This window comes from Equus przewalskii, chromosome 7 (assembly GCF_037783145.1).
Source record: "Equus przewalskii isolate Varuska chromosome 7, EquPr2, whole genome shotgun sequence".
Lineage (NCBI taxonomy): Eukaryota > Metazoa > Chordata > Mammalia > Perissodactyla > Equidae > Equus > Equus przewalskii.
This window is the reverse complement of record NC_091837.1, coordinates 82,675,380-82,687,853: the sequence shown is the minus strand read 5'-3', so window position 1 is coordinate 82,687,853 and position 12,474 is coordinate 82,675,380.

Sequence of the window (12,474 nt, the reverse complement as noted above, 5' to 3'; positions counted from 1 at the left end):
GTCTACCGAAATATTCACCTAAATTATTTGATATTCTGTACATACCACAGCCAATATTTCAAGTAAAAATTCTTTTTTATTCTTGTATTTACACAGAAGAACATAAAAATAAAACCATCACAGAATAATTCCATTTTACATTATTGAATCATTATGCAATCAAGGTCATACACACAGAACTGTCCATTCTAAAAGATTGTCTGACTTTAAATGGAATATTCCCTTTTATAGGTGTTTAATTGCAAACTTGCCCAAATGTGTAGCTAAAAAATCACTATATGTCTTGCAAAGTCAATTTCATATAAGGTGAGGAACGTTTGTACAGTTGTGCCTGAATCAGACATTTCTACTATTCACAATCGAGGCACATCTCCCGTGGCTTTTTCCATTTGAATTGAAAGTTGCAGAGAGGGATAATCTAATTCAAAGAGCTCAAAGGAGACTAAAGTATTCAGTTGAGGTTGTTCATTTATTCCTGACAAGATTCAAATGTAGTTCCAGAATTCTGAAAAGATCCTCTCGTCGCGTATGAAAACTGGTCAGGAGCAAATCAGCATGCTTTGCATGATTATGCATTTCTGAAAAGAGTCTGTTTCAGATATGGGAATATTAAAATCAACACAAATAAACAATGTCACAAAAATATAACAAAATGATTCTTTTTCATATATAATGTATGCCCCCTCCAAAAAATTATAGAAAAAAATAGTAATATTGTATGCTAAAGAAAAACAATTACACCCCTTAAACACCTGGAGCTCACCTCAGTAAAACACAGCAGATTGCAACTCAGGGCGCTGGACTGCAAAGCTAAATTGGCCACAAATTCTTTCAAGCTGAATAAACTACAGGAAACACGTCAAAGTTTTAGGACTTCACTTTTTGTATCTATAAAAGAGAGTTGAACGAAATGCTTACTTAAAGTCCATTTCAATCTCGTAATGATTGAAATTGCTACGTTATAAAATTTAGTAGCTCAATAATGAGATAAAGAAAAGTTTTTCTACGCTTTGATCTATCATAGAATGCAAAATTCAAAATTTTATTTAGAAGTTCTTGAATATAAACTTAACCTTTTCTTAGAAGTTTTAAATTTTATTTATTTATTTTACCTTTTTAAATAGAGGCATTTTGCTCCATCATTCTCATACCAGAAAGTAAAAGATCAGGATATTCTTACATCAGTTAGATGAAATTTACAACACTCTTATCTTATCTTGGTCCTGCGAGTCCAGCTGTTCCCTGTGAAATTCCCACTCTATTATAAAAACCTACCAAAACATATCGAAATAACCTGATTTTGAAGCCCATGTTATTTCCATTTTCTGCAGTGCTCCCAATTATAAGTGCTTCTTGCTAAATTCAACTGGTCTTCCATTGCTATCTAGAAATTCTTAGAATGTCAACTTGATTTCATCCTATCTTGCCTTTTTAGGAACTGGTTTCATCAGTCATTTTCACTGCACGTTCGTTCTTTTAACATTTCTATTTAGCAAATAGCACAGTGCCAAGTGCATACTAGAAGCTCAATAATTAATAGAATTTATTAGAAAAATTCACATTATTATTTCCTATTGCCTATTCTGTCTTTTAAAGGATTCTTCTTTTATTTTGTGAGGAAGATTGGCCTTGAGCTAACATCTGTTGTCAATCATCCTCCTTTATTTTTCTCCCCAAAGCCCCAGTACGTAGTTGTATATCCTAATTGCAAGTCCTTCCAGTTCTTCTATTTGGGATGCTGCCACAACATGGCTTAATGAGCAGTGTGTAGGTCTGTGCCCAGGATCTGAACCAGCAAACCCCAGGCCACCAAAGTGGACCATGGGAACTTAAGCACTTGGCCATGGGCCAGCCCCTTTGGCCACAGGCCTGGCCCCCCATTCTGTCTTTTAAAAGGCAATAACAATTTTGTGTTTGTGTGTGAGGAAGATTGTCCCTGAGCTAACATCTGTGCCAATCTTCCTCTATTTTGTATGTGCAATGCCACCACAGCATGGTTTAATGAGCAGTGTGTAGGTCCATGCCTTGGATCTGAACTCACAAATCCCCAGCTGCTGGAGCAGAACACGCAAACTTAACCACTACACCACCGGGCTGCCCCCAAGGCAATAACAATTTTAAAAAATTATCCTATTAACCCCCAAAATTTCCCTAAAGAGTGCTCTGTGCTTGATCTCCACTCCTTCTTCTCCCACAATCCCAACTGCTTAATTTCTAGCCATCTAGCTCCTCTGCTGTCACCAGTGTAAGACTTCTAATACACCATTGACTTGCAAATGCTCAAATGACTAATACTTTCTTCAGGTCCCATTTTCTTGACTATTCTACAAAAATTGTCTTAGTGATCATGCCTTCCTTGTTAAAGTGCTCTCCTCTCTTGCTTTCACTACATAGTATTTTTATAACATACGCAAATCTCTTCCACAACCTATGGAACAGATATAGACATAATTCTTCCATTTTTCGAAGTTATTGCTAATTCTTATTTGCGTGTAGTTGAGTGTCTCTTTCCCAAGTCTTGCTGTCATCCCCAAAGATTTCTCATGTACCCTGGGAGCTTTGGATAAAATCTCCCTTTCAAACATCAACCAGAAAGAAATAGAACGTCTCGTCCTCGTGCTGCCATCTTGATGCTCGTCCTGTCCTAAACCTTTTGCTGCCATTTTGAGTCTCTTTTGATCACCCACACTGCTCATCCATTGTTCCCAAAGTACAAGCACTCTGATGGGGCAGCTGAGTGCAGGGAATCCCATGAACCTCTACATTTTTAGATTAAGTTTGGATCCAAATCCCCTTATGGTGTGTTTCCTTTGAAGACAGAAAATAATATTTTATTTTCCAGCTGTCTTCTGTCAGGAACATACCAAACTCCAAGAGAGTTTTTAATTTTATTGAGTCACAAAAGGGAAGCAACACTCTCAATCCTATATCCTTCAGGAGGCCTGTTGTCTTCTGAGCAGAGTTCTGCCCCTGCTTTCTTCAACCATTTTTCCCCAAAGAAAGTTGGTGTGAGGAAGAGAAACCTCTGTTAGATGAGCAAAGATTCAGTAAAGTGATTGATTACTGGACTTGGATTTGCAAACATAAAAGGAACCATACTCTGAGAGCTCACTTGGGTTTTCTCGATTTAGCCCTATTTCTGATCACCTGGCAGAAAGAAGTATCTCTTCATCTCACTGAACCAGTGATGTTATTCCTAGTCCAATGTGATGCTCCAAGGTGACATTCTGTATTATCCCAGACCTAACAGAAGCTGGAGAGAAAGAGGGGGAGGTGAGAGAGATAAAGATATATGTACGGAGAGAGGAGGAGCTCCATAGATAAATAGATGTAAACATATAGTTATATATCCTTAATAAGTACTATGCCATGTGATTACGTCTCTCTATCTTCCTTCTTCTACTTCTGGATACTCCATGGCATTTCCTATCCCATTTACTAAATGTAAATATTTTCCAATATTCTATTATTTTTATATTCTTTTCTTTATCATATTCTTTCTACAGACAATCCCATCCATTTTTAGATCTTCAAATCATATCTGTACAGAAGACTCCAAAATATATGTTCTGATTTCTGACTGGCTCTTGAGTCTCATCTCTCCATTTTCCTCCTGGAAAGTCATAATCAAACTTTCCAGTACCACTGACTCAATGTATTTCCAAACAAACTTACTATATCTTCACTATCAGAACAAAGATAAACAAAATCACTTTAAAGGGACAGAATGAATAAACAAGTTCACAGGTCGGCAAGCCTTGACTATTATCTAATCAAATAGATTAACAAAAGCTGATCCAAGAGCGCTTCATTGAAAGAGATGAAAGTTGTCATCTATAAAAGAGAAAGGTTAGGGACTGACAGAAGTCTGGCAATGCAATTAAAACAGCATCCAAGAGGAAGTATGCCATAGATCAAGGACATAACTTGTGTGGTGGTAAAGATGGGCATATCCTTTTAGGATAGACGACAACGTTAGGTTACTTTAGTACAATGGCATTGCACATCCAAAACCTAGATCTTCTTATCTTGTTTTGTTTTGTTTTCATGTTCACCAACTAGTCTCCTAATTATAGCTTATTTTCCCATGCTGTGTGCCCATGGGAGAGAATATACTACTCAGAGGATTGTATTTGGTCTCCTTCACAGTTACATTTCTCATTCTTAATTAAATTGTTGGCATTCTGATTTCATAGATCAGTCTTATGAGACTGGTTAATGCAAATCTATTACTCAGAGATGGTTCCAGTTTCTGCTTAATGACAAAATTCTATCCCTAAGCATCAAGATTGAAGTGCCAACATGAACCATGGGAAATTCACTAAGACAGCGTTTCTTAAAATACATTCTGTGGAGTGCCAGGTGAAAAAAAGAGTTTTAAAAAAATTCTATGTCTACCCTGCAGACTATGTCTACTTTTCAAATTTCCCAATGTATATTAGCCTATTTTTAAAAAGAAAAGTCTTACTAAAGACACCTAACCTTATTCAAGACATTGTTTCCCAAACTTGTTCTTATTAAAAATGTTTTTTTTCTGTTGTGGCCCATGGTTTTTAAGATAATTACACTCTGTGAAGTCAACAGAGAGAGCCAGCTGTGAGACCTAAAAGGCACATGCCTTGTCCCTTTGATATATATACCAGAGCAACAACAACATGATCTCGTGCCACTCTGCTCTCCTTTAAGTGCTTTGTAATATTTAACATTTCCAATTATTTATTAACTGTTTCATGCTTGTCTCATTTCCTCAATTAGAGAATAAAATCATTATGAGCAAGGATTAGATCCAATATATTTCTTATAGTATCTTTAGCTTCTGGAAACAAACTAGGCATATATGTTCCCCATAAAGAATTCTACTTTTTAATGATAAATTGTAGTCATTGTACTTAGAGTAAGCATTATACACACCATGCTAAGGGTGTAGGTCAGGAAAAAACAATATAGAACTATCATTGTCAAATTATGGATTCAACATTGTTAGCAGATATTAACATCAGGTATTAATTCATAATCATAATTCCCTAAATTTTCTTTCTCTCAAATGGCAAGGAAATGCTTTTATAAAACATTGTTTCACTCTCTAGAAACTAAAAGAAATAGTGGAGTAATTTCACTTACCATACATTTTAAATTTTAGTTGACATTTTCATCCCAACCCAGTTTCCAAAGCACAATTCCTCAATGTCTAGAACCCAGGTCAAGTGCCCAAAATACACCATAATAGGGGTGCAAATAACAAACATAGAAAGTGATAGTAGACCAGCAAAATCCCTCTTGTTCCTACAAAGTTTAAAATTTTAGTAAGAAGATAAATCATTAAATCTTGAACTAGTTGCTCAATGATTCTCAGTGCTTTAGCATAAGTTGCACTTGTCATAAATTAATTATGGCTTTCTCTAAATTAGCGGAAGGGGCTTATAGAACTTTTCATTTCTAGGTCATGACACAGGAGGGGTATCAAGAAATTGAGAAAAATGTGTTCCTAGCCTGAACATAATTACTTAAAAAAAGAAACTACAATTACAATGTCTACCTTTTCTTTAATTCTTTAACATTTAAATATAACACAAGCTAATGATGGGAAAGTCACAACATAATATACGTAGACAAAGCCAGTTCTGTTTTATAGACAACGCCTGATAAATCTTTTGAAATCTAATTTTGCAAAGTTTTAATTTGAAGAAGATTGCAAAGATTAGTGATCCCTTTAGGTTTGAGATGTTATTAATCTTTAAGACATACTTATCAAGTGAATTTAAATTCTGCCTAACCCTCAGTGATTCCATCTGTTAGTAACATTTATTAAATACCTGCTGTGGGCAGGGGTTACTTAGAACTTGGCTAAAATAAAATACAAGCTATGCATAATCCTATTATGCAGCTTGTGGATTATGCTGGTCATTTACCTCCCATTTAGCTGCTACCAAAATGAACAGAAGCACAGAGGAAAAGAGGGAGGTACTCAAGTCATATATTTGGCAAAATCTTAGAGTCTCAAAAGAGATTTTTGAAAAAGTGTTTTTAGCCATAAATTTAATTGGCTTCTACATTTTCTGCCCCGACACTTTTTTAAACCATAGAAATAGAATGTATTGAGTATCTAATGTACAGACAGAGATCTCAGGTTATGATAAATGATATTAGAGAAAAATTTTCATAATAAAACAAAAAGCTTACCTTCAGGAATTTACCATCTGTCCAGGAAAACGATACAGTAATGCGAAGATATAGAACAGTTACGGAGACAACATATCCAAGGGGGTGAATCCACATCCTCAAATACCACATTACTGTGTTTGTTACATAAGTGTACAAAAATGAAGCCAAAAGAACATTGTGCTTACGGCCACAACAAAGAGCAAAAGCAGGAATCTGAACATGGTACATAACGAAAAGAGGTTGTAGCTGTTGAAAATGGTGTTATGTGTTTTCAAAACAATGCAGACAAACTGTTTAGGGTAAATTTGGCTAAATTGATTCATAGAATATAATGCATATTGCTAAATTTCATTCTACTTTCAAAGCAGGAACTCAAAGAGAATGAAAAACAATTTAGGAGATAGTTTCTAAATGCGTGTGTGTGTATGACTGTGTGAATTTTTGCCTGTTAAAGCAATTTGTTTTGAAACCTAAGGTTTCACTCTTAGTGTTCGTAAAATATTCATGTGGTTGTTCTGTTTAAATGATTGTTAATATTACGATATTTTTTTTCCGTCAGTGTGGTATAACAGAGGTATTACTACAAGTTTGTGATTTGGAGACTTTTGCCCAAATATATCAATGAAACAAGAATTAGATGGTTTGTTTATAGTATATCTAATTCCAAATACTTTTTTATACTCTCTAGAATCAGAAAGATATTTTTCTTTCAGTAACCATGGCATAGGTAATGAACTAGCATTATATTTCCTCATTCTATTTCTGTTTACATCTCAATCTGTTTTTAAAACAACTGAAATATACATTGTAAGTCACTTTAACTAAATCAACATGTGTCTGTGTGTTGTGTATTTATATTTGTATTTATTGGGCATTCAATAGAAATTTATGGAATCAATGAAGCTAATCTACAATTATTTTAAATATAATAAGTTGGATATTTCTTTTCTGGACTTTGTTTTCTCTCTACATTTGAAAATTTGAACTCACTCTTCTCAGTGGAATTATTTTGCAGAGAATGATATTCCACTGAGAATTAATAGGACTCAGACATATCTACTAATATTAATCTTAGCAAACTAGTATTAAATTTTGTATATTATGCCGCATTTATGTTAAAGAGGTGGAATACCTAAGATGTTAAAACCAATTTTCCAACTATTGATTGCTCTCCTTTACATTTCTTAATTATTAGCATTGAGTAGTTTAAGTAGTTTGGAGTGTTGCTTTTTTTTTAAGTTTTGTTGACAGTTCAAATCCTAGGAAGAACTTTAAAACTCCAGTATCTACGTCACAGAAGCTTATTAGCATGACAGTAGGTAAGAGTAAGCTAAAAATGGAGTTATATATCAAATACAATGCAATATTAAGAGTAGTTTTCTCAAGCTATCTTTCCTTGGGATACATATGTTTACTGTCAATAGCATAACCTATAAAGTTAGGAGAATTATTAAGCTTATTATAAATAGGTTGAATATTGCTAAGTATTGATCTGCGCTAATTTTCATCGTCCAGAATTAAATTTTTGAGATCCTCTAAACTTCACTTTAAAATACATACACACACATGTATAAGATTTTTGTGAATCTAAATATATATTTTAGCAATTAATATGTAGTTGTATAGTCTTAAGTTTATACACTTAAAATGAAAGATTTCCCTGCCATTTGTTTTTCTTCAAATCTGCATTAATTGGTTTATATTGTGCTCTCCAAATCAGCTGCTTGACTGTTTTTTCATTCAATTACCCTTTCACTTTAGAGTTAACGCCATGAACTATATAACTTTCTCTAATACTTTTTACGAAATGGAGGCCTAGGGGAAATTGAATGTGCAGATATATAGTGCATTTTGGAGTGATTTGCCAATTATGTATTTAAGCTATTTTTGCTTCCTTTTGGCTTTCTAGATTTTCATGGTAGAGCTATTTATTGGGACATCAATTAAACAATTATGGGGGCATAACAAAACAATGTTTCATATCCCCCACTATTGTCTATAATTATATAGTATCTGCTGGGAATGTAGTTTTAAAATGATGATAAGGCCAAGTACAGGCTCAACAAGAAAGACTGTGATGTCTTTTATGAGTACAGAATGGTGGCACAAACACACTTCATGTAAGATATAATTCATTATTTCAGATACTTCTCAGTGTTTACCATACCCCAACACTGGGAAAACCATAGAAACTTGAGGTATATGTTGTAACATCGCTTGTTCACAGACTAAAGCATTTCAGCTTCTAGGTTGCAATAAGTAAGTTTGAAAATATAAAATTGAATAGATTTTTCTAAATGTGATAAATTCAAAATACGCAAGAAAAATTTTAGCACTGTTTTCACATTTTGAAAAATTTAAAAATTATACAGTAGAATATTTTAAATTATATCATCAAAAATGAAAGCACTTTTTCAACTTATGATTCTGGAGATGGCATAAAAATAACTATTTGACATTAGTTATATAAAGGTACATTGGTGATAGAGTAATATCAGTCAATTTCCCAGAAAAACTTGCACTCTGTGAATTGTCTATACACTAGATAAATTTACTTCGTCATATGTAGTTCCTGCTCCTGAGAAAAAATAAACAGATTTTGCCAAGCCAAATCCTAAAAGTTGCGCAGAGCTCTCTGCTTCAGTCCGTGTCATATTTCACTGAAACCTATTGGTCTGTTTTTATAACCACACTAAAAGAGGGACAGATTAAGCATAGCTTTTATGGGATTTATGGGTTTGGTTCATTCATTTTTGTATGTGTAGAATAGTAAGAGAGAGAATGGGAATGAAAGAAGAATAAGAATGCTAAGAAGATTTACTGGCTCCTAGTCTATCTTAATTCTTCAAACCCCAACTTCAATAGTATAGCTCTGGATCCACTACTTATTTAAAAAAAAAAATAACAACTAATGCTGTTTAGACCATGCAGTTTCAGAAATAGTTTTCCCAAATAGCTTGGGACAGCTATCTTCATGAGCAGCCATCTTGGTTTTATTTCATTTTCTTGTGTTGTGATTAGGAGCCTGGGCTTTTAATTCTGAAGCTAGGTTCCACTCCAAGTTCTATCATGTAAACTGTGGCCACAGCTCTCCTCTGAGCCTCATTTTATCAAATTGGATACTAAAAGACAATGATAATAATAGTGCCTATTCCATAGGTCTACTGTGACTAGTTAAGATTGTCCTTGTAAAATCTACAGCACCATTTGTGACTCATAATAAGCTGTCAATACATTCAACTACTTCTTATTATGAAAAAGAATATCTACCTCCTGTCTTTCAAAACTCTCATCTTTGCTATGCATTTCCATTACTAAGGCCTGCCTGGGCATAGGTGCTTCAGCTCCTTTGCCGCAGGAAGGCTGGGTGAGTGATAATCAATGAAAAGCGTATTTACTTTTGAAAGTCCAAAGGTCATACTGCTTGATTCTTAGGTCAATTAAGTGGTATTGCAGATGTGGGAGTCTTCCATAAAGCTACACACCTTCGTGGGCAACTTTCATCAAAATAAAATCAACACGAGATTCTCACATCCTGATAACTGGCTTATTGTGATAGTGTGACTGCTAGAGCTCCGCTTCATATCTCTTTCAATAGGTCCTGGGATACTGAGTTTAGCCACTAGGCATTGTTGAACTACAAAATGATCTTTTCAACATAGATAAAGTATTCCTTGTGGGTTTTAATTTCTTATATTCTCTCTAATTTATAAGCATATATTCATTATCTTTCTAACAATACCTCTTAAAGTCATTTCTATGAGACAAAAAATAATTGTTCAAACATTACATTAGAAGGTTATGAGTATTTTGGACAAGCTCATCCTTAACATTAAAGATATCTATTGACTAAAAACGGTATGCTTCACAATGTTGGAGAAGCATAACTGAGAAAACATTCATTTTCTTACATTTATGTATCACCTTTTATTATGTAACTCCAGTCTAAACCTATTGGTTGATAGCTCAGCTACATAAAATAGCATATGACCATAAGTACAGACAGATGCTTGCAATCACTTAAGTTCTTATGATATGGCACTCAGGCACAAGCAATCTCAAAGACATATTATCAAGAATTATGGAAGGCTCACTGTGCCAGGATGATTCGTTAAGCAATTCAATGCTCTCTTTTGGTATTTACTTCTTCTATATTTCAGTTAACTTACAGTGAGGCATCTACATATATTCTTTAAAATGTGCAGAAAGGTGTACGGCCTCATTATACTCTGTGCATATCAACTCATATTTGCTAAAGAATATGAAAAATCAAATAATAAGCTCTCGTGTACTTCATGTGCGGGAACACCTTAGGGAGATATGGAAAATATGGGAAATTCCTAAAGCCTTAAACATGATCATTAATTTCATCTTTTTGGAGACACATTTTTTTTAAGATTTTATTTTTTTCCTTTTTCTCCCCAAAGCCCCGCAGTACATAGTTGTATATTCTTCGTTGTGGGTCCTTCTAGTTACGTCATGTGGGACACTGCCTTAGCGTGGTTTGATGAGCAGTGCCATGTCCGTGCCCAGGATTCGAACCAACGAAACACTGGGCCACCTGCAGCAGAGCATGTGAACTTAACTGCTCGGCCATGGGCCAGCCCCTGGAAATATTTTTTTTAAACAATTGACCTAGAAATTAGATCATTTAGCATTTTTACACATGGGAAATAAAAAGAAGAACACTTGATTAGGGTAACTGTCTGCAGGAAAACAGCATTTCTTTGTTGTGAAAACATCTTGTCATTTAGTCAACAATGATTGGATTATGATTTACTGTGCACTAAAATTCTGTGGAGGATGCTGTAGGCTGTGTGAATGTAACTACATGTTCAAATTAGGAGCTGCAAGATATCAAGTCAAGGCATACATTCAGTCAACAAATCTGTATTGCACAGGTACTGAGTGCCAGACTCTGTCCTGGGTGCTACAAATAACACAGTGAAAATGAACTGTTGACATCCCTGCCCTCCTGAGCTTACGAGAGGAGAAATGGATATTAATAAAATCATGACTTAAATTTATCATTATAAGCTATCATAAATGTCATGACATAAAAGTAGAGAACTGTTATGAACACTTGAAAAAGTAGAACCCAATTTTGTCTGGACAGGAAAGATTTAATTAAGGAAGAAGTGTTTGAACTGAGATGAAAAGTGAGATAGAAGGTAAATGGGAGAAAAGGGTGGAGGAGGCAGGTTGGAAATGATAATGGGGACAGTTCTTTCTCCCCAAAAAACATGCAAGACCCTGAGAAGAGAGGAAGCATAGCTTGTTAAAGGGATTGAAATGAAATAATATGTTCTCAAGCCACAGGTCCAGAGAGAAAACAATGTAAACCCAGCCTAGAGTTTTCAAAATAGATGTAGGACTCACACATTATAGGTCACAATGTGTAGATATAGTCTTTATTCTAAGAGCCAAGCGGAACCCAACAGGTTATAAAACAGATGATTGCACGGTCAGATTTGTGTTGAACGATTTCCAGCATCCTATTCACTTCGATAACCTCAGGGACAGCAGCTTTTTCAGATCTCCTGTATCTGTAAGTATCTGTTAAAATATTTAAGCGGACACCCAGAAACATCCACATTTGCACAGACATCCAGAAATGTCTGTAATTTCAGAGTTCACAGTGCTGCTGAAGCCGGGTATCTTCGCGTTAAAAATTCCTACACTACAGTGAAGTGGTATTGGAGTTTGAGAGCTACTGGGCAGACCCCTGGACATAGAAAATAAGACTTTACAGAAACAATTTAAGGAAAGGGGCTCTCAAGATCAAATAATTTATGTTGAGGTAAGAAAGAGTCTATGGATGTTAATCCCCCCTCAGGATCTAAGGACAGAGTTTTAAGAGCTGGATGGCTTAAACTGGGTCCTTAGTTCCCTGATAATAAATCCTAATTTAGGTCCTAATGTGCTAATCTAATTAATGTGCTAATCTAGTACATTAATTAAAAACACATGGAATATGAAAACCCAGGTCCAACGTTTATCTTTCTTGCCCCGTTCATCTCTTGGCTGACTTATCTCCTGGCCCCACATGTCTAGACAAGTATTTGTTCTTGTCCTGACCCCTGAATATTTTCACTTCATGCAGATATACACATATTTTTCAAGCTGGTTCAAATCCCTTCAGTTTCTATCTTGTTCCTTTGTCTACGGATATGCACTTTCTCCTTGAATCTGATTACCCCAAGCTGTTCTCCCAGTACTGACTTTGGTTTCTCATCCCTCAGACTTTCTTTGTTCCAGCTATTCCAAACACACCCTGGCCTTAGCCAACAGAGTAGCTTGGGGGTGTGGGTG